Source organism: Lates calcarifer, linkage group LG8, assembly GCF_001640805.2.
Source record: "Lates calcarifer isolate ASB-BC8 linkage group LG8, TLL_Latcal_v3, whole genome shotgun sequence".
In the NCBI taxonomy this organism is placed as follows: Eukaryota; Metazoa; Chordata; class Actinopteri; family Centropomidae; genus Lates; species Lates calcarifer.
In genome coordinates, this window is record NC_066840.1 from 23,789,009 (window position 1) to 23,815,867 (window position 26,859).

General features: G+C 39.5%; 1 long non-coding RNA gene across 1 annotated transcript in view; it reads right to left on the reverse strand.

Annotated features, from left to right (window-relative positions):
* The window catches only part of LOC108885301 (uncharacterized), a 47,487-nt gene that overhangs the window by 15,443 nt on the left and 5,185 nt on the right, over positions 1-26,859 (reverse strand). Inside the window, exons 2-3 of the long non-coding RNA XR_007813726.1 lie at positions 18,529-18,671; positions 15,559-15,635 (exon numbers count right to left, since the gene is read on the reverse strand). This is a non-coding gene — a long non-coding RNA (uncharacterized LOC108885301). The remainder of the gene's footprint in view (positions 1-15,558; positions 15,636-18,528; positions 18,672-26,859) is intronic.

Sequence of the window (26,859 nt, forward strand, 5' to 3'; positions counted from 1 at the left end):
TCCCATTTTTCCACTCAGGGAAACAATGATTGGGACGTCTGATGACTCAGATTTACATACTGTTGCTACAAGACACAGCGTGACGCCTAACTGCAGACTCCTGACTTTATTCAATGCATCCTTTCACAAAGACGCCTCCTCTGTGTGTTCTTTATCTCATGCTTTTGTAAGCCTCACTTAACCCATCCACCCCCATTTAATTATCTTTTCACTTAATGAGTATAATGAGCTAAGAGACAGAGTAATTGAAACCTCCAAAAAATCCCAAAGCAACATGTTTTGACCTTGTCCTTTTTGGATTTCTGTGGTTCGTTCTTTAAATCTTGGAGTAACATTCAACTTCAGACAACAACTTTTCCTTGAGGGAAAATGTGCTAAATTTGGAAAAAACAGGGATACCACTTATTTTCTAAATCTCTGTTTTTGGTGAGCTGACAAATTTAAGTGACTCACAGTCGTCTCCACACATAAATATTATAAAAACATCTATTTAATACATTTAAAAACACACACAAAACAAATTTCTCTAGTCATCACAGATGCCAGGATTTTTTTTAAAACTGCTACGGACAAAGAGAAATGGCCGGAGCAAATTAGTATCTCTGGCTCAAGTTCATCAGAAGATAAATGTCCTGCTGTCTGTGAGTGCTGTGGTTGGCCAGCTACATGTCAGATTCTTTACTCTACAATTTTCCAATCCTACAAGATTTGGAAACCTTTAATACAACAGTTGAACATTTGTTGAATTAAATTAAAAGTGATGAAAGACAAATTACTGCATGGGCAAAGTGGCAACCCTGTCTTCTGGAAATTATGTTTTTGTACAACTAAACTGCAGCAGCAAATACATTTTGTTGGCAATGTAACGACCAGATTACATTTTACACTTGAGTTGGAGAGAAACTGAATTTTGAGGAGACACAGCAGAGTCAATGAGGAACACTTGGCATTAACAGATAACTCTGGTATTCTTGAACCTTTTGAACCTTTTCCCTTTCAAATCAGTGCAGTACTGAGCAAGAAAGGTGTACCTCTAGAACAACTGTCCACGTCAAATTACATCCACTGAAGAACTTGTTTTTGCCACTGACAGGCTCAGATTGTTGTGTCTGACAACATTATGGATAGGATTCCTACAGAGATGTTTTTATTGAAGAGTAAGATCCTTTCTGTTTAACCACAAACATCGCTATATATCACTACCACACTCTATTCACAAAAAAAATTCCCCCACCTCCATCTGTTAGTTTGTTTGTGTTATTGTGAGACTTTCAGTGGTGGCAGTATTCAGATCATTTGCATATGTAAAAGTACCACACAATAACACAAAAAAACTAACAGATTGAAGCACAATTGGTTAACACATCTTTGACAGAAAAACAAAACAAAAAGAAAAATGGTAGAAAGTTTCAGTTCTTTTGTCTGCTGTATCACATTCAGCTCTCTAATACTGCAAGACTGTATCTGTATGGTGTAATTTAGGCATGAAGATAAACATTTTCTGACAGTATATTCCTTTTTGTCTCTGTGAATCATTTACATGCATATTTTCTGCACTCACACATCATTAATACATCTGGCCTAAGGTTTGTATTTTACACAGAACCAGGTTGTAGAGGAAATCGGGACAAAATACAGTGTTCAGATGTAAAACAGGGATGTGAAGTATTTCTCAAAGGGACTGATATTGGAAATATAATTTATAAGGTTTAAAGTATTACAATATCTATGTTATTCTCCTGAATCATACCTAAAATTCTTCTGTTTAAAGGCCCAGAGAGAGAGAGGGGGAAAAAACAGTTCCTTTGTTTCTTATGCAGAAAAAAAAATCTGTCTGTCTGGTAGATCTACTTTGTTTTAAACAAAGCTTGTGAATACTGACATTGCTTACTCAAAATGTAATGGCCATTATTTAAAGCCACGAAATAATGATGGAGACAGTTTTCCCAAACAAAACCTCCATTAAGACCAAACCTTTCCTTTCCTTTCCTGTCCCGTCCTTTCCTTCTGAGTAGGCAGGGCAGCAAATATAAAAAGTTTACATGAGGTATCATTTCATGATATCAAGCACGACATAAGAAAAAAAAAAAAAAGCGTTATTCTGTGGATACCTGCACAAAAAAACCTCCAACCTGACTGACCGTACAGGTCATTTATCTCTACCTTCTGATACCCCAACAGTGCCCCAACAGCGGCAGTCATAGAGGAACCTTGGTCGTCATTGCTCCAACAATAAACACACAATCTAACTTATGGAACAGTCATGGTTTTGATTAGGGTTTAGGCACAAAATCTTGGTTAGGTTTCAGAAAAGATCATTGGTTGGGTTAAAATAAGTACTGACAGTGAACATAATCCAGGATTTGACACAATCATCCAATATCTACATTCTTGTTTAGTAATAGTGTCATTTGGTCCCCACCCAAAATCCAACTTTATGTCATCTTACGAATTTCTTGAAGACAGAATGCTGGTCATTAGGTGGGAAGAGTCTGCTTTGCTGGGAATCGCACCAAACAAAAACTAGCCACAACCCATAACTGTCAATTCATCATAAGTGAAAGAAGTACTGCCTTCAATCCAAATCTGGATCGGATCTAGCTGGACATTCTACCTATGAAACTTGGTTCTGATTGTAATGAGCGGATTGGTCGGAGGAACCAAGATGAGGAATCTATACTAGTAAAGAAAATAGCTGTCTGTGTTTTTAGAAGCAGTCACATTGGTTCCATCTTTCAAGGATAATGCTTGGGGCATCACGGGAGACAAATCTGAGTCACTTCTGCAGCGAAGTTGACCTTGGCAGAATATATACCACAGTGTACAGTCCACATTTGCTGTCAATGACCATGTATCAGTGAAGGCCATCACACACCACTCACAGATGATAAAGGATCCCATTACAGACCAAAGAAAAGAGTTGAGATACTGTTTATTTGCAAATATTTATATGGCAAAGATAAACAGAACAACACATCCCTGCCTCCCTCAGTGAGCCACTCTGCTGCATACTGATGACATCAAATGTGTCTTTCCTCCACAGCCTACCTCCCATCAGCAACAACAGCCTATCACAACTCAAACTCATCCAAAAAGAAAAGCACAAGGCGTCAAATGTGCTCCTACTAATTGCACAGATTTATGCATAAACCTGTGCTGGCAGATGTTTGATTATACATTAGGTGTTCCTTTGAGATAATCCAATCTGCAATAAAGACAGTGAGACGTGACCTCTATCTGCATCTGTTTCCCAACTTGGATGTGTAGTGCCAAGGTGAATAATCCTTTTCTCTTGGATATTGTATTTTTGACCTTCAGTGACACTTCAAATCATTATACAGTCAGCAAAGAGGTTGATGAAGTTAAAGAGTTTGAATTTCCAGAGTTCGACACGGGTTCAAAAATACACAACAAAAAAACTCAGTTTCCTTCTTCCCAAACAAAACAACAAAGGATCTCTGGCAAAGTTTGACTCCTGTTCAATTCAATTTTTCCCCCAGAGTAAATCCTCTTCCCAAACAAAGTAATAAACTATCTCTGGCAGGTTTTGTCTGTTACATTTAATGACTTTCCCAAACGACTAAATCATCTTCCCATTCAAATTAATGATGGATCTCTGATAGAAAATCTTCTACGCTGTCAGAGTTACCTCCGGTACCGGGCAGTTGATTGCCTCATGCACACAGGATACAAGAGCCTGGGCGAAGTTTCCTGCTTTGCAGAAGGCCAGGGTTGTTTGGAGGACTGTGTAGGAGAATTATAGCTCTGAGTGTTTTCCTTACTGACCCCGGACTGTACACAAAGCCTGGGATAGGCATGGACTACTGCTTCCAATGACACAAAACAAACTCTGCCTCTTCTCCAGTGGTAGGCCGCCATCTTCTTTTGGTCTGCCATTTTTAAAGTTAGAGGGGCTGATTACTCAACTGGTTGGCATTTGCAGAGCAAGGAAAATATTATATATGTCTGATCGCCACAATGTGGATATACTGTATTACAGATTTTGGCAATGTTGCGCCATCTTTGAGATCCCTTAAACATATTTTACATGATAACAGACTGTTCCACGATAAAATCTTAGCTGCAGGCTCCTTAGACTTGATGCAGAATACCTTTGCTAATTCTAACCTTCTGTCCAGGATGTCACGTCACATCATGTTTTCATATGGACCTTTAGCTGCAGGACTAAATGTGACAAAACTGTAATAATGCATGAAATGCAATGACGCATGGTAGATAATGCTGCCTTTATCCCTGGAGGTCAGAGGTCAGTGTTAGCAACGGAACACACGGAAAGTCAAGTGACTTGCTCAAGGTCACCTCAGCAAAGCGGCTGATTGTTCTGGTACCTTTCATGTTGTTTACTGATGCATTTCAGGCCCAAATACAAAAGGTGAATGTCTGGATCTCTCTTTCTGATATGCATGACTACATAGATAATCAATTACTGATGAGTGGTAGGCTGGATGCATGGGTTAAATTGTGTTTTTTTAATGGAGGAATGAAAAAACTAGCAGTAGATGTAGTTGGGAAACGTGTATGTTGAGATTTTTTAAGCTACTAGAAAATTTTTGTGACCTAACTGACTGACTGACTGGTTAGGTGGTTGAGATGATGGCTGAAGAGTCAGGTGATAGCCTGTTAAACCTGGCTCATGAGTAACTGACTGTTTGTCAAACTGACTGGTTGTGTGACTCTCTGATATGATAATGTCAATAACCTTGCATCAGTGACATTTGGCAGAAGGCACTATGAATAGCCACTGCCTGCAGGACCCATAATGCATTATGGGTCCTGCAGGCAGAGTGGCAGAGCAGTGAGGATGGAGGTCTGTGTGTGAGTCTATCTAATCTGCACATGTGTGTCTATATAGTGTTTGTTGTGTGTAGTGACAGCAGAGCCCATGAATCAACCAGTGCTTTAGGACATGTAAGTACGATCTGTGACCCTGGCCTTATGTTGCTCTTTATTTTATCCCTGAGGCAGTCCGCTGTTGAGTGTTCCTATATGCTAACCTCCACATTCCTGTTTCCCTTTGAAAAGATAAGAGGTAGTGACAGACTGAATTAATGCTACCACATAGGTTTAGTAACGATTCAAGCCCTACTGGTCCTCCACCAGGAGAAAGTCGAAGGTGTAGCTGCTGTATAAGCCACAGATTTCACTCCATGCCTGTGAATCTATCTCTTTATTTTATTTTCCTCTCCTAAGAGAAAACACTTGATGAATGTTTTTTTCTTTTTACCTCTAACGCTATGGTCTAGCGGGTGCCAGTATTGAACGAATGAAAATACTGATGGTACCACAGGAAGAGTTAAAGGATTACAATTCATTCTGAATGTCAGTATCTCTCTTTGTTGAGATATTCAACTTAAAACCACAAAAATCTTGTAACAGCAGCGAATCTTGGCAGAATTGGTTTCACACACTATGTTCCCTTTAAATGAAATGAACTCAAATTAGAGTTGTTCATTCCCTGTGGTGATTTTTAAAGCTCTATTATGTGATGACTCATGTTTGTCTGGTTTTATTAGTGTTGTTTTTGTGTGCAGGTTGTGTGGTCGTCTGATTATCAATGTTTCTGTCAAAGTTAGACCTCCTCCCTCCCTCCCTCCCTGTGTTCTCTCTTCTCCCTCCCTGGTGAGATTGATTGTTCCCATTCTCTTTCTCCCTGTCTGTGTGGCAGTGCATTGTCCTTCCCGGCTGGCCGTAGTTTCCTGGCTCCTGTCCCACCAATCCAACTGCACCTCATTAGTAAATCAACTCATCCACCTGCTGCAACATTTATACCCTCATTCCTCCACTCAACAAATGCTACGGCCAAATTCCTAGTTTCAGTCAGTTTGCTCCTTGTGTCAGGCTTGCTGTTGCCTCTAGTCTGAATTTCTGCATCACTTCTGCCAGCGATTCACTTATCCACCTCCAGAAACAGCCTCCACAGACCCACTCATCCTGCTCCGTACAGCCGAACAAGCACTTTCCACTCAACGTCTTCCCAGCAAGAATCCCAACTCCCCACATCCTCAACTGCCCTCCAGGCTATACCAAGCTGCAATAAGCCTTTTCAGTTTCCTGGTCTGTGTTTTGCACTTTGAGTCCTAAATTCTGAACAGTTTCTCGTCCTCATGTCTCTCTTGAAAAGGAGACCTCAATCTCAATCTCTGGCCTGCTGGTGGTGCAACAGGAAACATCGGGAAATCACCCAAATTAGTAGGATTCATCCTGTGGGGACCACAAATGTCTACACAAAACTACATTGCAATTCACTTGATAGTTATTGAGGGTTTTGTGTTACTGCATGTCGACCAACATCTGAGAATGAGCAAATAAATAAAAATATAGAGACTGTCTTAGTCAGCAAAGCAACTGTAAAAAAAAAAAACTCTTAGTTATAGTTTGATCTCCACTGATTCCAAACAGTAAATGTGTCATAAAACCAAAACACAGAGCTAAAAGACTAAAAATCTCAGCAGTTAGTGTTATCAGTTCATCACTACGCACAGCGTTTTTGACATTACAGGGAGCTATTATGATTAAAATTATTGATTACTGGAGTATAAAGTTTGAATGCCTCTGTGAGCAGTTCATGACAGTATACGTGTATATGAATTTTTACGTCCCACAAATGGCATTTAAAAAAGAACTTGAGCGGTCTGTCAGTCCTGTTAAGCTCAGCCCCGCTCTGCTGTCTCTTCACATTGGTGCTGAGCTGATGTGAAAAGAGCAGGGTGTGAATGGGTGTTTAATATGATGTGCTAATACCACTGAATGTCAGGGTTGAATATATGTTCTCTCCAGCGGCTGGCTGGAAGAGGACTTATTGGCTGTTCTTAGAAGCAAAGTCGTCTTCTCGTAACCCCACAGGGCCTTGTTCTCCTGTTCCTGTTTTGCTCTCTATGATTATTTCCCTGTGTTTTTCTAGTTCTTTTTTGCTCATATTTTGTTTTGCTTGCCTCCTTCCTAAATTGCCTCGGGTCCAGTTTCTCTAACACACTCACAAAGACAAAATGATGAATAGTTTGTAATCTTTTAAAATTACAAATGCCTTGGTACACCCCCGTAGCCGAATGGTTGGGGCACATACCACATCTGCTCATGTGCCCTAAGCAGCTGGTCCCCGGATTAACTCCCTGTTTGGCCGGACCTTTACTGTGTCTCGTTCCCCTGCTCTCCCTCCCTGTTTACTGTCTCATCTCCACTGTCCTATCCAAAAATAAATAAATTACAAATGCCTTAAAATCTTTCCTTTCTCTTCATTTTCCGCAGTTGGTATGGGGGTAAGATGAGTTGTTCAAGGAAGGTAGTGTCTCCTGACCCAAGATAAATATGAATTCAACAGGGAATAATCCTCATCCCCTCAAGGAAAGAAAATATTTACTGTACTTCTGTGGAAAGAGGAATGTACTCTTTCTGTGAGTCGTTTATCCAGCAGGGTTTCCTTGCCGAAATGGCCAAGAGAATTTTAACTAATGAGGTTGCAACAATATCATTATTGTTATCATTATTTTTCTAATTGTTCAGAGGGTCCTCTTGCTGCTATTTTGGTCTCTGTTTCCTTACTCACATTTGTGTAGAGAGCACAGTTTGTTTTGTTACAGAATTTGTTTCTAAATGTTCTTCTGCAGCGAGTAATGTGATTTTACTGTTTCACCACACTCTAAAAACCATGTTTTAAGCTTGCTGACAATGCCATTTTGGGTGAAGCAAATTAGATTTTGGAGGCTCGTGCTTGTCTCAAAACTTAAATCTGCAACACCTTTTTGGCCATTTGGGGGCACCAGAAATAATATATAAACAAACTGGCATTTCTTTGCCTTTTAAAGTTGCTATCAGTAACAGTCATCTTTTACATCTAAGCCCAATATTAACTCTCCCTTTAACTCTAGTTTGGTGGGTTTGTAACTGTGAGTATCTCCTTTTACATTTGATTAATTGCTAATAAGAATGTTGATGACTGCCGCTTTTAAGAGTTTAAAAAGTCTAAGCTGAGCACTTACCTCAAAACTTAAACTAACTATTGACTTTAATTAAAATGTACTTGAATTGTAACATTAAAATTTGATCTTAATTTAATTAACAAAGAAAAACTTAATAAAGAAAATGTCTTTGACTACAGGGAATAACTGGGGATATGTGTTAAAAGTTTTATCTTCCTGTTAGAAAGGAAAACCATAACTTTACTAAACATAAAGAACAAAAAAATTAAACATTAATAAAAACAAGTACCTTCTGAACAACAGAAGTGTTAACTGAAGAAGAGGAAACTCCAGACAACTACTGTAGGCAGAAACAGACTTTATCAGATGGGAGAAAATAAATGGTGTTTCATTTACTCTGTTAATTAAAAATGCTTTCCAAACAACCAATTTGATCAGAGAAATTCCACTGTTCATGTGAAACGATGAATATTTGCAGCCTTTGGGCCTCCTGTATTAATTAATCAAGTAAATTAGTCTAAAAAGGGGACAATAAAAATCATCATGTGGTGCCTGTCTGAGCAATTATGCCTGGAGTGAGGCTACAAGTAAAGGTGTTGCTTTAATATTCGAGGTCAGTTGCTGAAAATAAATCATAAAGGAACCATTCCTCACCAAAAAAGAGAAACTGTAAAAACTGTGGTTATTTTCTAAAATCACTAAAGTCGTTAGGATTCATTGTCTGGGCGCCATGAATGTCTATACTAAATTTTAAGACGATCCATACATTAGTTGTTGAGATATTGTTGAGAAACTGGACCTAAGTCTTTAACCAACCGACCTGCCTAGAACCACACAGCTAAAAAAGGTTATTATCAATCTTTGAGAGGAGGTTGTTCACAGCAGTGGTATAGGACTTACATTCTCTCTTTGTATTGATTTATCCATCTATCTGATGAAGAAACATGGCTGAGAGAGAGAACTATAAAGACAGACAGCAGAGCCTTGACTCTCAGAGCTAACTTCATTACAAACACACCCGCAGTACTTTCTTTCAGAGGACAGAGGGAGTTTGAGAGGTCAGACGTCAATCACTCTGCTGCCATCTGTTAAATGTCTGTTTGATTCCTGTCCTTTAAATTAATATTGACTTCTCAACCTGCTCAGACTGGGTCACGCACACACACACACACAGAAAACACACACAAAACAGAGCTGCTGTCAAGTAAAAAACCTTGCACTTCCTAAATGTCAACCTTTGAGGAGAAAAAGGGGGCCTTGTTTTACCTAGATGGTTGGGCATTTCTGACATTATCCCCGCAGGGTTTATGTGGTTTGATGAGCCTGAAAGGTTGATGGTATCAAACCAATACAGCTGTGCAAAGTAAGAAGAGGACGAGAGACGTGGAAAGAAATGGAGAGAGAAGAGACAGAATGACAGATGTGGTATACATTGAAGGAATAAATGAGAAGGAAAGAGACAGATGGTGACAGTGAGAAGAAATGGGAAGGTAGGTAGAGATAATGAGAGTCTAATGAAATGCCCCTTTACGGATGACAACTTGCAATCAAATAGTCTGTCAAAACTGCTGCTGCTATATGCTACTACTGCTATGATTCAAGTTTTGAAATGCATGTAGCAAAGTTACTGCAAGTTTCTCTGGATAAATCCACTCCATCCACTCAAGTTATCTTAGCATTCCCACTGGCTCCTAACCCACAGTCTCATCACTTTCACCCTCTGCTATCCATTATGCTCAACCTCTGTCAGACTCTTTAGCACTCCTCAGCGTTCATTAATAATACTGTCAACCTCAATTCCCCCAGCAGGCGAAGCACAAGTAAGCCAAGTGTATTTCCCCTGAATAATAACTGAGCTTTCCAATTATACTTTCAGCTTGGTTGAGAAGAACTGGGGTGCATTTTAGTGGTGATGTGTATAATTTCTGTTAAATTCCCCAGCAGAAATCAGAATTATTGGAAGTTACAGCTCATGTATTGAAGGTTTTGATAATTAGAAATAACTTTTTTCAGGCCAGAGAGATTAGGGAAACATTATCATGAACACAACTTTAACGTCTCTCATTTTCTTCTACCAAACTTTCTTCTTCCTTTTTCTTGTTTTTCTCTCGTCCTCTCTACTCGTCCTCCCTCCTCACTTTGGCATGGAAACGGAGAACATCTCAGCTGGTTGCAAATGCTGTGATGGTTGTGTTGTAGCGATTGCACATTTGGTGTTATGGTGATAACCAGCTCTCATTAATCATGGGATTGACACCAGCTCAAGAAACGCTGACATGTTGGCCTGTGTGGCAAAGGCAATTAGGTTGAGAAGTTGTTAGAGAGACAAGAGAGAGACAACTCTAAACCCTATCACTCAAAACTCAGCAACATCCTGTCCACTTCCAGAAAAATAAATTCATATTTTTTAAATGAAATATTTAACCAAATTCTTAATTTTGAATATATATATATATATTGTATTGACAAGCAACTTTTTAAAAAAAATCTTTAAACAAAATTGAGTTCAGAGGAAGAAATGTTCAGAACAGGTTAAGGTTTTCAGCAGAAATACTACTTTTTATTTTCAATTACATCTTAAAGGAGCTATTTGTAATTTTTTTTTGTATTTTTTTCTGCCACCAAACATGGTCCCTTGCCAGGAGCTTGAACAATTATTGCGTTTACAATACAAGAGGTTATAATATTCCCTCTGAGCAGCACTACCTCTTCAGGGCAGACTAGATGCCACAGTATCGGAAAGTAGCAAGACGGGCCAGCAAAGTCAGGGCTAGCTTAGCATGCTAACTTCAGTAGAAGAAGTGATAGAAACCGAGGGGAAACGACGCAGTCTATGCAGTTGGACCTCCAGTCAAGCAATTAATTTCTGTACATGAAAACCTTGGTTATGCTACCTTTTATCAATTTACCTGTCAATATTTAAGATGAATACTCATGAATGACCTCAGCTCAGTGTCTCTGAAAACTTAAATACCATTTCATTGGAGAAGCATCTCCACACATCTTGTCTTTTGAAGCCAACAGGCAGCAGTGACGTGGAGGTCAGACTTAAGTTATGGTGACAGCAAACATCTGCTGTATCTCTGGTGTTGTTGAACAAAACTGAATCCCGGCCAAGTCCAGAGACACTGTTCATCAGGCTGCCACAACAATTTTAGACTGACAGCAGGTTGAATAAAGTTTATACTCTTCCACTATATCACTTAGTATTGATGTTGTTAGTGTTTCAAGGTAAAAAAGCAACAGTCCTTTCTCTCTGCAAAGATCTGTACACCCATCAGTGTATAATACTGCAGTACAGGAGCTATCCATTAAATCTTTATGGAGTGAAACTTCTGCATTGTTACATCTGCATGGATTTATTCAATTTTCTGCCAGCTCTCAGGCCGAGCCAGGTCAGACCTGCTGCTAATACCAGCTCATTACATCTTTTGGAGTTAATGAACCGAGTCTGGTGCAGCCCAGACACACAAAAGGCCACACATCACATTACGTCAGCGTATTCCAGTAAGTGCTATTGCTCCATAACGTAAACCTCTGCTGCAGTTAGAGCCCAGCTCCACATTTGATCTTCTTGAGGGGATATCAGCCACTGTGACAGTGTAGAGCTGCTGCTGTATACACACAGTTTGTGGAGTGCAGAGTTTGTGCACATGCAGCTGTTTTGAAAGTGTGTGCTTTCTGAACTGCTGCCACACTTCACTTTCATCCTTCAGTGTCTAGAGGGAAAATCACACGTTGTTCTCTTTTCTGTTATTGGAAATTACAAGGAATGGGTCTGTTGAAATTCCTTATTGATTTGTTCCAACACTCAAATATTTTGAGAGAAAACTCAGGTGTAGGAGGACGAGTTCACAGTCCGTGATCCCTCAGTGGTGGTGGGGATTGAGGATCAGGGCTTTAAGACACACCGAGCCTCGGATTGTTTGTTTGTTTCGTTTGCCCAACTTGATCCTCTGAACCATGGACATTACAAGAACTGCTTTTTCTTCCAGGAGGGCTGCTGCTTTTATCCCTGACTGGAACTCATGCATACTGTACAATCTGTCCAATCTGTTCAATCTTTCTACTTAATAGTACTACAATTAAAAAGCACATATGTAAACTCTCTACTCTATGTACTGCACATATGGAGATCAAGGTGCTGACAAATAAAATAATGAGAAGAACATAAATTGAATTTAAACCTGATTACGGTTTGTAAGAGTCTGGACATCCAATAACAAGAGTCTACAGCCTGTCTCTGTCACTCTGTTTCTTGACAATCCATCTAATAGTTTTCAAGACATTTCCCTGAAAGACCACAAATGTGAACCACAATCTGGCCCTTGAGGAAAAGTCAGAAGTTCACCACAGTCAGTAGGAAACATCGCCTGGAAATCATTAATGTCAAATTTTGGGCCAATCTCTCCAAGTGAGAGTCTTATTCAAGATAATAAAAATAAACCAAACACTAACTAATTAATAAAAGCAGTTAAACACAGAATTAATTAGGATGTGTCAGTCTATACCAGGGATGAGAAGAATGAGCAGTAAAGTTTGACCTGAAGTACAGAAACTTTTTTAGTTTGAAAAAAAGATGTTGTTATTCTCTCCTCTAATGCGGAGAAGAAACGAGTGGAACAAGAGGACTTGAAGTCTCCAGCACAGAGACAGATCTGTATTCACACCAATCAACGGATCCAGAGACAATTAGAGGCAGACTCGAAAACCTTGTCGCCTACAAAATTATAATCAGCATTGTAACTATTTTAAGGAAACCTAACAGTGCCTGACAGATTTGTTCTTCTTTGTGTCTTGTGTTTTTTCAGATGAAATGTTCTCAGTGGACATTTTTTGTGGTTTATGTCGATGCTGATTTCTAGGATGAAATGAGACTTCGGCCTGCACCACAGCTGATGTTAAAGGAAAATACTTATACAACTTCATGACTCTTTAGAGATAATACACGACTGTAGTACTTTCCTGCATTTCAACAAGAACATTATATATAATATATTAGCTGTTATATTTACACATACACATTCACACAATACAACAACATAACAGACCCAGGAGAGGAAAGAAAGACCTGAATAGATAGCAGCACTTATTGTCCACAGGATTTACTGTAAATATATGCAAAGTCACATGTACTTGAATCTTCTGTAAGCCCCATGCAGAGAGACAGTGTACAACAATCTGTGTCCATTATGATCTGCATCATGATTTCTCATATTTCACTGGGCCTTTTGATAACACTGCCACAAAACGCTCAGTGGGCCAAACATGAGGAATAACCCCCTAATGTTTGACCACTATTGTACAGAGACAATCCTGCCAGCTATTTCAAGGCATGAAAAGGAAATGACTACCATTTTAAGAAATAGCATACATTATCTCTGTTCTCCCCCGGAGGACGACTCAGTCTTTGTTTATGAGGCTGTACTTTATTTTCCAAAAGCCAGAGAAAGGAGATAAAACCTTGAATTTGTGAGATATAAAATGAGCAGCTGCTCTGTTAACGATGAATGGGACTTTGTGGAGCCATGAATGGGAGATTGAATTGTTGCAGAGGCTGCAGAGGCTTCAAATCAAGTTACTTAATAACAGGAAAAATATTATGATAAACAATATAATTGTGGTCAAAGTGACAACCTGACATTAATCAGAGTGGAGGGTACATTTGAGGTTTGAGAGCCTATAAACACATTTCTGGTCTAATTTTGTTGAATTATAGTATTTCTGACATTAGTAATAGACAGTAAAATTACTGCTTACTAATTACTACCACCGATCCATATCTGAAAGACTATAAACACTGAAAGGCTCGATCGTCATTTATCCATTATCATGCCCTTCGTCATATTCTCCGACATACCAGCCGGTTAACAAACCTTTCTTTGTATCTCCCTGTGGCCAAAGAGATTTTTCTTGGGAGTGGAGCCCGATGGCAGCAGCTCTTCAGCCAGAATGTGGTAAAATATTTTTTAAAATAAAAAATGGAAAAAAAATAAAAAAATAAAACATCTGGTACTGCACCGCCAGAGAAACATGGGAGAATGGATGATCATTGCTTCTTGCGTTAACTCTAAACACCATCTTTTCTGTGCTCCCATGAGGCAACTGGAGAGCGAAACACGGATGCCGATGTTTATTTTTCTTTATTGAGGTGACAGGAGAGATGAGAGGAATACAGAGAAGCTGTTGAAAAGGAGGAAGAAGGGATTCACACAGAGGGCACAGAGGTACGAAAGTGCCAACAAGTCTCATCTGTAAACTGCCATTTGTTTGTGCCTCTACTCAAAATCAGTGATCAGCATCAGCAGGTGTCACTCAAAGTTCAGCAGATTAAGAACTGTGATACTTACTGTTTGTATGTTTTGAGAAGTAATCCTAAAACACATTACGAGAGCAAGATTAAGGATTAACAGCTGCTCTGATGGACTATGGATCTACAGTGAGGTTGGTGACTAGTTGAAAAGCTACAGATCATAAAACCAAAATGGGATAATCAATCAGTTGCAGCCTTGCTGATGTGAATGCTCACTATTCAGAAAGTCTGAGTCTGTTATGTCTCTAATAGCCATCCAGTATCAGAATATCACTGAGACTAAAACTCTGTATCCATGTTAAAGGTATACGTCCATATTTAGGGAAACATGCTCAAGGAAACTCTTGCCGAGAACTAGATTAGAGGATCAGTAACAGGTGGTTAATTAAGCTTTGCATAAAGACTGGAAGCTGTCAAGAAAAAGCTGCACCAGCCAAATAACAGTGTGAGATAAAACCACGAGTTGTCTTTTCTTCTTTGGTTTTTGTGCGGATTAAATGGGATGTAAGGTTTTAATTAGAAGGCTCTTGTTGAAATCCTGCCCCACCATCACTAAACAGTTACAGGAACAATAATTTAATTTGTTCAATAAATAGAGGTAGACACGATATGCACTCAAGCACATTTAACATAGGTTTCAAGCCTGCCCAGATTCAGTTTCATACACATGGTGAAATAATAGAGAACCACTGGCTGCCTGGAGGGGGTGTAATTTAATATATTGTGGCACAGCATTTGTAATGTACAGTATGTGAGTAATGTAATGCTTGGCATAGAAGACCGCTGTAATCTAAAATATATGCAGTAAATGGACTGAAACAAACAAAATATTCTGATGTGGTGGTTGAAATCTGTCTCCTTTGCTTCATCCGACACTTTTATTGTGACTAATTTGTCTCGTTCAACTGGTTTGTTTGTGTGAGTTTCACATGCATATAGATGTATGTATATGTGAATATGCATGTGTGAATATTGACAAGTTTACAGTTCCTGTCTGTGATCCACCTCCACATCATAATCAGTCAGTCGTCTGTCTCTTTATTGTTTTATATTGTCTTTTTCTTGACTAATCTTCTTCCTATGATTGTTTTTTAAAGTTGTTTCCTGCCTTTTTATTTCTAAAATGGTTTTAGATATATTGTTTTAGCATCCCACAAAGTATTTTTATAACCACTTTAAATAATCTACCATACTTTTTAGAGAAATGTGGTAGTAGCTGTTATTTTTAGCACTCCATCAACCCCTCTTCTCAGTCACTCTAACGTGAGCTGACAGCTATTTTGGGAGAGGAAAGGCAGAAACACTGACCTGACGATGTTGCTTCCTTTGTTCCTGATGGTGTCACCTCCCCTCTGGGCTGAGATGTCTGACATAGCACCGTGGCCCTGGAGGAGAAGAAAAACACCCAGTCTGATCTCACAGGCACGCACCAGGAAGGAGCTGGATGACAAAATGACGAGGCACAAACAAGCATGACCTTGAAAATGTCTCATCAAAAGAAAGCAGAAATACTTTTAAGTGAGTACAGCTGCTGTTTTTCATGTCACACACTGAACAGGTACATTCAGGACAAAGGCACAATTCCTTTAGTATTTCAGGAAAACTGTAGAAACATTTGTAGCCCTAAGGAAGATTTTGTGTCCTTACATTATTTCCTCGAATTGCATATAAATAGCACAAGGACATTTTGTGTGTCATAAAACCTTTAAACCTTTTGTCTATGATTTAGCACTGGTTTTGGTTTGGGTTGGGGTCAGTAAGTCATAGTCACTCAGTCAGTCACTAAAGGGCACGATTTGGTGATACCAAGCTGGTTCTCCACACTGCATTAGATTAAAAGTGATCTCCACAATGTCTGTTTTTTAATTATGAAACTCCTGTGGGTTTGAAAGGTGGCACGAAACAATTGTAGGTTGCTCCATCATGTCAGGGAGACTGTGATTGAAAGAGAGCTTTTGCTCCAGTGGTGGCAAGTTTTAATAGCTGAAACGTCCACAGAAACTTCTCTGCTCAGAGTATAAGAACATCAGCTTTCCTGGATGGGAAAAGCCATTGCCAGTGAATGCAATCACTTTTTACTTTCTCTGAAAGCTATTTGGCGAAGCACAGGAGAGCTGTATAAACATATTTTGGAGATGACGGCATTGACTGGCACTGCAACCATCTGAAATCCAGGCGTCACTATGGATCACAAGGAGCAGCATGTGAAGTGTTTGGTCAGTTGCAGAGGAGCACTGTTTAACTCAGGTTCACTGTGCTTCAAGGTGACAGGATGTTATTATTTATAGTTCTATTCTATCTTGATCCTATCTTGACTTTAACTCTCTCTTCACCCTTACAAGTGATCCAAGATGCTGCTGCTACATTTCTGACCAGGTCCTCTACAGATCCTCAACTAATGAACAAACAAAACTAAACTAATGAACACTAAGCTTCCTCCTTTTGGACTTAAAACCCAAGCTTGTACTTGATAATTCTTGATTTCTTGCACGGCAATCATTTCTTGTTCATCGCAACAGTAAGTAAGGAGGAATTATTAAAGAAATTGAGCTCATAATTCAAGGATTTCTCAGAATCTAGCCATTAAAAGGATCTCCGCTGACCCGATAACGTCCAGCCCTTTGACACGCAAACAGTTTTATAAGTTTTTACTCGAATTATAGACAGCGACAGCACTGAACTTCACTGATTAGTCCTCCCCCTCCCTGTTTGATTTACTATAAATACAGGCTCCCGACTGCGAAAACCAATTCACATCAGACTCCTAGTGGTAATCATAAGTAGGGCAAGTGGCATATTTTCTTTATTGCAGACACCCACTTGAGCTTGATAATTGCAGAAGGGCATTAAACTCAGACAGCAAACACGGATGTCTGCAGTCTGCTGTAATAAAAATTAAAAACAAGATGAGTTTTATTTATAGTAATGACATTCATCCTGTCTATAAAAGTTGAGCAGTGTCTGTGGTTGGTTAATGGTTGATTTTAAAGCAAAGAGACTGGTATCTTGGATGGGCACACTCAGGCACATAATTGCTTTAGAACAACTGTTATTCTACATTTTTCCAACAATTACACTTCTCGTCAAAAGTTGTCCACAGACTGAACTTGTGATCTGGCATCCAGTGGACAAAAGAGACAAATTTCAGTCAACATTCACAACCCTCTGACTCCGCAATTTAAAGACAAGGAGACTTTTCTTCCTGTGGCCACACTACTTTATTCAATTACTCTTCTCCAGTTCTCTCATTATACAGCACATTTCCTCTAAACCATGCTGCGCTTCTCAGCCAAAAACAAGAGGCAGAATAAAGACCAGGGAAGATTGATTTTCAGCACAGATCAGATTCCACCTGCACAGGGAGGTTTTCGGTCTGGACGGTCGGCGAGGTGCTGCGGTTTTGGCGAGCAGGTTGTGTTTTTTCAGCAAGAATGAGCTGGGAGGTTTTTCTTTTGGTAACCTCATACATAGCAGTGCAAGGCTGAAGAAACAGAAACGTGAAATATAGGACAAAATATAATGCCGTCAACAAGGTGCTTCACAGTGAATGAAGAGTGAAATACAGATAAAGACAAGAGGTAATTTACCAGAGGGGTTGAAGCTTCTGTGCGAGTACTTACACTCTCCTGAATACGCGTGGAGATCATACTGTTAAGTGGATGTTACAGCATTATAATGGTTCAACATTAGTTCTATGTATAGTCAGAGAGGGGAGGCTACAAGTTCCATCTTGTTCAGTGGGTGGGATAAAACACTGAAGAGATTGTCTTTCCACAAAGTGCATCCATCCATCCATCCATTATCTATTATAAAGTGCCTTGAGATGACTTTTGTTGTGATATGGCGCAATATAAATAAAATTGTATTGAATTGAATTGAATTATTCCCGGGTGTTTATCTTGGGCACAGGTCGTTACAGCTGCAGGCTAAGCAAAGTTGCCTAAACATCTTCCTCCCTGTCTACTTCCTCAAGGTCCTTAGGACGCCTCCCAAGACTTTACCAGGTCAGACGAAATCCCTCCAGCATGTTCAGAGTCTGTGAGTGGAATACATCCACATGGAGGCATCCATGAGGCCTCGTCCTCAAATTCACAAACCATCTCCATCTCTCAGTGTAGTCGCTTTTATCTCTAATCTAGAGGGTTTTTTTACTCACTACTCATAAGTGACCTTTGGCTTCATGCTAAGCTACCTGTTCTCTATAACAGTCCAGTACACCGGCCACATTACTACCAATGCCACATCAATTCCACCTGTCCTCTTCACAGCCACACTCACCTTCACTCATGGACATGAATCTGAACTCTGTCCCTTGGGAGCAGCAACTCCTTCGTCAGCTGAAGGCAGTAAATCCATTTTTCCAACAGAGAAACACGGGCCAGACTGGAGCGCACAGATTGTCAGCAGTAATCAGCAAAAAGCTGAAATTAAAAAAAGAGAAAAGTGTGTTTTTTATTTCAGCCCCCACCTGTGATTCCTCCCCTTTTTAAAAGCTTCATGCTCTGACTGGGTACTTTCCTTTTCAATGGTCTTTTGAACATTTCATTTTAGCCAAAGCAAGCAAAGGAATAATTAGTGCCTTACTCAATACAGCATATCAAACATTTTTATTCTCAACCTTCAGAGTGCAGATTCATGTCACCAAGGTTAGCAGCCGTAGCTGTATTTATTTTCTTTACAAACCACCCTGAATACAAGCTTTTAGATATTTTAGGTTACATAGCAACACATAAAAGAGAAAAAGAGAGGACTGGAGCCCATGTCTCTCGAGTAACAGATTGTGGATTTACAGGTTGGGTAGAGGTGTTGGACAATTTAACACAGATGGAAAAAACCCTTGTTGTGCAAATTAGGTTGGTTTACCCAGCTGGCTTCAACATTCAAAGTGTCTGGACACATGCTAATGGTCTAAATAATGAAAAGTAGAATCATTGGAGGCTGTGCGCCGTTTCCCTGCACCACTGCTGTCAAAGTTTAAAAGTGTAGTTTTTCTTCACAGGTTGCCCCCAGTGTAATGTGGCCAGGTGTGTGGCTCTGCAGCGAGATGTATGGTTTAATCAGCACATAATTACACAGGGTCGATGTTTAGCGCGCAGATCCTGGAGGATCTGCCGTGCACAGGGGGAGAAGGAAGACAGATGTGAAGCAGTTACAGTCAATTAACTGGCATTAATTGGCAATTCCACCTAAAGACATTGCCATTGTACGTAGAGCTGCCACTTTTAACTGCACGCCTCAACTGCTGCTAAACTTTGGCTCCGACCACAAGAGGAGCTTCTTGCCAAAAATCAGGTTTCAATGTCTTTTCAGTCACCAGAAGATACGAAGAAGTTATTACCAACCAGATGGAGGCAAAGTGAAGCAGGAAGCTTGAGATAAAAATAGACTCCATCTGTTCTTTAATGATAATTTGTATAAGTGAAACTTTTCAACCTTAAAATTTGTACAAAAAATAAATCATGTTTTTATCATGTCACATAGACTGATTTACTCAAGTTAGTTCACCTGGATCAGCAAATGTTCCTTTGCTTTTAATTCCTAAACTTCAAACATCAGTTTTAGCTTCTGTCCAAACAAGCCAACACAGTATTTACCCCACTTTATCTGGTGTTAAAATAGGTGAGTGAGTAAGTTGCTGGCGTTGGTTAATTGCCAGTGGGTGCGAATGTGAACTTGAATGGTTGTTTGTCTCTATATGTCGGCCCTGTGATAGACTGCCGTCAAATGTCAGCTGGGATTGGCTCCCACCCCAACACGACCCTCACAGGATAAGTCGCACAGATAATGGATGGATGGCTGTCTGTAAATTAGACAATCTGCCCTGCCAATTTAGACTGTAATCGAGATTTGGTAAGTCATTACTATTATATTTGAAACAATTACAGCCAAAAAATGGGATTTATAATAGAAATAATGAAAAAATAGTGTAAGAGTAGGGGGAAAAATGAGAGTTTATATCAGAAATAAAACCTGAAAGACCGCTTAAAACACTCAAACATGTCATGAGGTTTTCTATCTTCATGACACTAAGCAGTGGCAATTACCTTTCATATCACTTCACAGGTCTGCACAAATGCTTAATCCGGCATTAGCTGTCAATCTGTATTCACATGGCTGAAAACAACAGACAGGCCACAGTATCAACTCTGACAGATGATTATTTCATACGAGCTGCGTTTTCATCTACAGCAAGTCACCTCCAAAAGCTGCAGCTCAGAAATGACATCGCATCACTGCAGCTATTTGGAGATGTGCCATACCGCCTGAAGGCAAACTGTGATAGACTGCGAATGTGCTCCAATATATGTATATATCAGGGTATATTACATTATACTGTCTGTTGTTATAGTGTCTGTGATGCCCTTGCAGTGAATGTATGAGTGTATTAAACATGTACAGTGTCAGTAAGAGCTCATTTCAAAATATCAGTTGTCAGAATGTTTCTTTTTCATTTACTGTCTATGCTGCTATAAACTCATGTTGTCCTTCATTCAAAACCTCCAAACTTTATTTTAAATTCAAGTCCACATCTTCAGCAAAGAGCTTAAAAAATGTCAAGAGAAAAACATGATCTTATTTTTATTTTTATTTTTAAATCTTAAGGAGACATATTTATGAGAAATTTAAGACTTAAAAACTGAGTGTCCAGTCATCTCACTAACACCATTTCAGTCACAAATGACTCATTTAGACCCATAATTTACACTTTCAGAGAAGATCCGCTGACTCACTGCAAATGAATGACTTGCAGCATTGTTTTCCAATAAGCCAAGCAACTTGACAGGTCAAAGATGCAAATCACTTGTGCTGCTTAAAGCAAATATTCCCTCAGAATGCCTTCTTCACTGTGATTAAAACATAATTAGGGGTCAACGCCAGACTTGATTTTTCTTAGAGTTTCCATAATACAGATCGATTCTGACCACAGCCTGTGTTAATTTCTTTATAATCAGGCTAACTACACTCTGCTAGCTTGTCTTTAGGGACACATGGACTCTTGTATCCATCAGAGAAGCAGCCAAAGCATCTGTTTCAACATACTGACAATCTGTTGTGAGACAACATCCTCACAAGTATAATGACCATCCACATGCATCTGACTAATGAATAATCCAACTGAAGGAATGTAAACATCCTTAAATGACAAAGTAAAGCCCCATCTGGACTGGATTTATTTTTCTAGGAGATGTGGGTTGATCTCAGTAAATTTAATCCCAAGTACCCAGCTGCAATTACCTGCTTACCCACGTTACTGCCCCTTCATAAACACTATGTTGTTAATGCTCCTCAACCCACAGCTACACTTTTCTAGAACCATATTTAACAGCCTGAGTTTAGACCTCAAACTTTAATTTAGACATGAAACCTCACTGTCTGCCTTTAAATTATCTCTAAAAACTTTTTGCATAATTACTATAATTAATTATTAGAATAACTAGTTTATCTGTAACTTACTGTATGTGTTACTGTTTTCCTTTATTCTACCATTACTTTTAACAATTTTATGTCATTTTATTTGCGCCATCAATTTTAACTGATTTTATGTTGTTCTATTCATTGATTTTGATTGTTTTCTTGCTTTCTTTTATTTGTCCTTTCTTGTGAAACTCTTTGCAAAGGTTGTTTTGAAAGGTGTTATATAAAATAAACTTCACATTTCCCACAAGACAAAGCAGCCATTTTTCATGGCATTGCTGCAGAAGTATAATAACAAGCGACGCCAATCTTCCAGAGTTCATCAGCAGTAGTCTCACTTTGTCTCAGTTTCCCTGCTTGGCCCAATATTTCCTTTGCTGCTTGTCATCTGAAAACATCATGACGAGTCGAGGTTTCACGCTGCTTTCTTGTTTGACAAAATGAACCCTGTTACACCTCATTACCCCTCCCTCTCCCTGCTGAGGTTTGTCCTACTCAAAAGAGGAGGAGGAGGAGAGGGGTAGAGGGCGTCTGTGCAGGGGGAGTCATTTGGAAATTTGAATATGTGCTAGACACACCTAGCTGGAAACATGTTGTCTGTCTGACTAAAATAGAAGACTCCACATAGTGGGAGTCTCCCATGAGATAAATGTTTTGACAGGCAAAGTTTATTATTTGACGAAGGGGAGCAGGTTGGGGGAGGAGGAGGAGGGTGAACTGGTGAACTTGTCCTCTTGATGAATTTCTGTCGGTAATAATGAGGCAGAGGATGTATATTTAGGTGTAAGGTAGGACTTCAGGTAGATGAACTACACTTGTTGAACTGCATGTTTCATATCTTTGTGACATTTAAGGAAAAACAAATGCTGGATGTGCTTAATAAATGTTCTGTTGTCGGTGCAGGAGAGGAACTAAGGACTTTATAATTATTCCTATAGATTAGCCTTTGAAGAGTATATAGAAATTATTTTTGGAATTAGTTTCTGTGACTTAATGTGCGTATTTAGGACTTTACTATCATTATATTTCCACCCTCATCCACCACAGCTGCTTGTTAATTGACACCATATTATGCTGCTGCCTCTCTCCTCTCTCTATCAGGATAATCACACAAGTACTTCATTCGTAATGGTTTTAAAGTGCTGTCCTTGTTAAATTAATGCATAAAATTAACTTTAAGATTTTAAGGTTAAAAATAATTTTCAAATTACTCAAAAGTTGTTCCAAATGCTTTTTTTTTTTTTTAAAGTATGCCTGGAGATGCAAACTGTGAAATTAAAAACAAAAGTAATGTTTTGAAAATTTGGTTATTTAAGCCATAATGAGCTGGAACATGACAATAATTTCTTCATTTTTACTTTAATTATTCCTGTTTTACCCATTTAAGGATTAAAAATGTCTCCTTTTCAGTAATAACCATAGCCTGGGCAGCATATTTGCTATTGTAAACTAGTACTATAAAATTTAGGAGATGAGGTTGGTGAGAGGACAGATATGAATTTATTTAACCACCCCTGTATCATCTGATCTACTTCACATCAACACTGATAGTCTGGAGAGTTTTTAAAACAGAGACAGAAATAAAGGGAGACAGAGGCTGTTCTTCACTGACAGTGACAGCTAAATTAGACAGAAGATAACAGAAATTAATAGCTGACATTTACTCTTCAACACACTGGAAATAACACTGAAAAAAGAAAGACGAGACGTGACGTGTATAAGACTTAAACAAGAAGTTTAGCTTTGCAAGTTATGAAATGTTTGACTTGACTTATTGCGTCTGTCTTAACTTGTCCACCTTCTCTCTTCTTTTTCACTCGTCTCCTAAAACCATCCATCCTCCTTTCTCCTCTTCCTCTGCTTTCTCTTTATTGCTCCTCCACTCTACCTCAGTTGTGCTAAAGTAAAATTCAAGTGAACATACTCTATGCTATCGTTGTAGACACTATTATGGTTTCCAGCCTCCCAGTGCCCTGCAAGTCATTATTTGTCCAAATCCTCAGAAAAAAGCTGTTTGGTTTTTAATGCTTCCCTATTCTTCCCACTCCCCTTCAACAGATTGACAGAGGGGTTTATGGGTATTTATCATGCCCTCGGGGATGGCTGGGTAATCGCTTGCAACCACAGTGCAATCTATCACTTCAATACACAACTCTTTCCAAGTAGCACAACCTTATCTCCTCGTTACCGTGTTTCCTCTTTATCTCTGCCTTCTCTTTGCTTTTGGGTTGCTGTAGAGGTTAATAATGTCCTCATTGTTTCTGGGAGAGATAACACCCGTTAATAATGCCTGAGAATAGGGGGAAGGCGTTGCAACATTTCCTTTCTTTGCTGTAACTCCATGAACTCTATTTATGCAGTTTAATTTAAATGGCAAAAGCTCAGATAAAGAGGGGACAGATTCGCTGTTCTGCAAGTCTCACATCATGGCTATGAAGTCAAGACCAAGTCCTAAACTTTGTGTTATGGGCCCAATACAAGTCAGTAAGTAACTCAAAACAGAAGCAAAGTTTGGCTAATTTTACCACTGATAACCACTTTTTTCAAACAAATATTTGCATAAACTGTTGGAGCTATTTTAGCCCTCAACTATTGATGTTAATTATTGAAATTCATGTGCTTTTTCCCAGTTGCATACAAAAACGATGAACAGTCCCATCATTCAGGCCTTTACACAAGTATCTCAACACAAACTACTACTAAGTAAAAGACAAGAGGAAGCCTGCAGGGAGTTTGCCAGGTGACACTAAAAGGACTGAGGGGATGAGAAACAAGACTGGGTAAAAACCTAGTATATGGCTGGACCATGTATGGCTGTGTGGAGTGTCTCTCCTGCCGGGCTGCTGACAGTGTTGTCAGCCGGTGTTAACTCGACACACCAGTAGTTTTTCCGCTTTAGCTGTGCGAGAAACAGCTTGTACAAAATAATTTTTGACAGTGTGACAGCCAATGGGAAAAGTCCAACCATATCATTCACTCAGTCAGTCATGGACGTTTGTGTTTATATGTATGGCCATGTTGTTGTGGTTCATCCAAAAATTGAACCTTTTGGCCTGAATGCCAGGTGTGAAAGATGTCAGGTACCATTCATCACCTGGTTGATACTGCTCATATGGTGAAGCAGGAGAAAACTGCATCAAACTGAGGTGGTGCCTCTGGACTGGAGATGTTTGTGAGGAAAACTTGGTTTAATCACACACAATTTCAAGACTGGGATGAAAGGTTAAAGCAACTATCTGAAGCCAAATAACGATGGTGTGGCTTCAGACCAAATAACAGAGGGAGGATCCGATTGCAGACACAAGGAAGACTGATGAAGTTCAGTGATTTATTAAACAAAAGGTTAATGAGAAGGTGAGGCAAGCAGGGGTCAACAACAGTGATGGCAGTCCAAAACAGGCAAACAGATCCAACAATGAACTGGCAGGAATCCAAAGTCCAGACAACGGGGAAAAAGTCCCAAATGGACAATAAATACTGTGCAGACTAATTAACTGATGAGCAACATGTGACGAAGAAAACTGGCGGGAAAAACACAAAGGTAGGAAGTAAAACAACAATGAATTTAAAATAAAACAGGACTGAATACCTCTAAATCAATACTTTCCAAAGTGGTTGGTGTATATACGTATGGGCCCATCACTATGACTACAGACACTGGACTTTAAATTGGATGTGCATGGGTTGTTCAAATTGCACAAATCTTCATAAAAGTGAGACAAGAGAGATGTGAGAAGTGGTGAGAGGAAGCTGGAAGATTAGAGGGTTTATCGTGTCTTCTGGGAGTCGAGATGAGTCATTCTTTATTGAGAAAGCAAACAAAGCCGCAGGTTAATAAGGAAAAGGGCAAGACGCAAGAGGCAGATTGCACAAAGAGGAGAAGGCGCCGTCTCTTCTTGTCCTCAGTAAGAGGCTGCAGCCTAATCAGTCATTCAGTTGAGGTTCATACATTTGAGAAGAAAGGGCAGGATTCCTCAAGGCCTCAGTGCCTGAGAGGTAACCTGTGATCTGCTTTTGAACATATCCTGTATTTTTAACCTAACAGGAAAAGTGTCAAATGTTTTCAATGCACTTGGTCTTTGTCTCTGTAGTTGGGGATAAAAAATAACAACAATAGCAGGTAAGAACAGTTTGACGTCGTCGATATATGGAAATGAACTGATTGCACGCAGGTCACCTGACAGATAACAAGTGTCTTTGTTTTCTAAAGGGCTATGGCTGCTTGAACTTGACTTTTTCCTAATACCCTTCAATCTCAGGCCAACAAATGCATTTCTGTACCACTTCCATTTATCAGCCTCACGAAGTCTGTCACTGTGGGTTTGAGATTGTTGTCTAATGCTACAGAATGAATTTCCAACCGATCAGATGCCTCCCTGATGATATAGCATGATGTTTTCAGAAGCTAAACATCTAAAATGTTTGCTGAGTACATGGAGTATTCAGGTTTGTCCAGACCAAATTAATGCAAAATAATTTTTTTTGATTGGACCACAACAGCAGGGCCAGCCGTGAATGATGGAGAGTCAAAATTACTTGGAGCAAACAGTTTCTATTTCGTCATCAGGAAGTGCAACTCGATTCTTTCAGGTCTGGTGTCAGGTGTTTGCAGAGTTCTGCCTGCTTGCCAAGAACCACATACCCGTTGAGGAAACGCTCACAGCTAAAGCGGAAACTACTCATGTTATGGCGAGTTAAGACCAGCTGACAACTCGGTCGGCAGCCCAGCAGGAGGGACACTGCACAGTGTGGCAGAATTTCATAATTTTACACACCTATACTTTTATAGAGTCTTGTCTGAATTCTGAAGGTGTCAGATATGCCAGCTCACTGAAGAAACGTAAACCAACTAATCCATCACGTGTGAGGATTCTGGTGAAACTAACTGGAGCTAAGGGCTTACAACAGCAACGGGCAACTGTTCAATGAACTCTTTACAGACTCCATTAAGTAGAACTGGACCCAACAAAACCACAAGCCAGTGTATCATCAAAATTATTCTGAGACTGAGACTGGAAAATAAAGCTTGTGATGAGACAGAAGATAACACCACACACACACACAATGGCTTTGTTACATCAGGAGACTCGTTATGAATAATTGACAATAAGCATAATTTACCCATTGTTTATAATGGCAACTTGGCATCTGACCTTTTCTGGTGTAACGCTCCAATTTACATGTGTGCAGCCA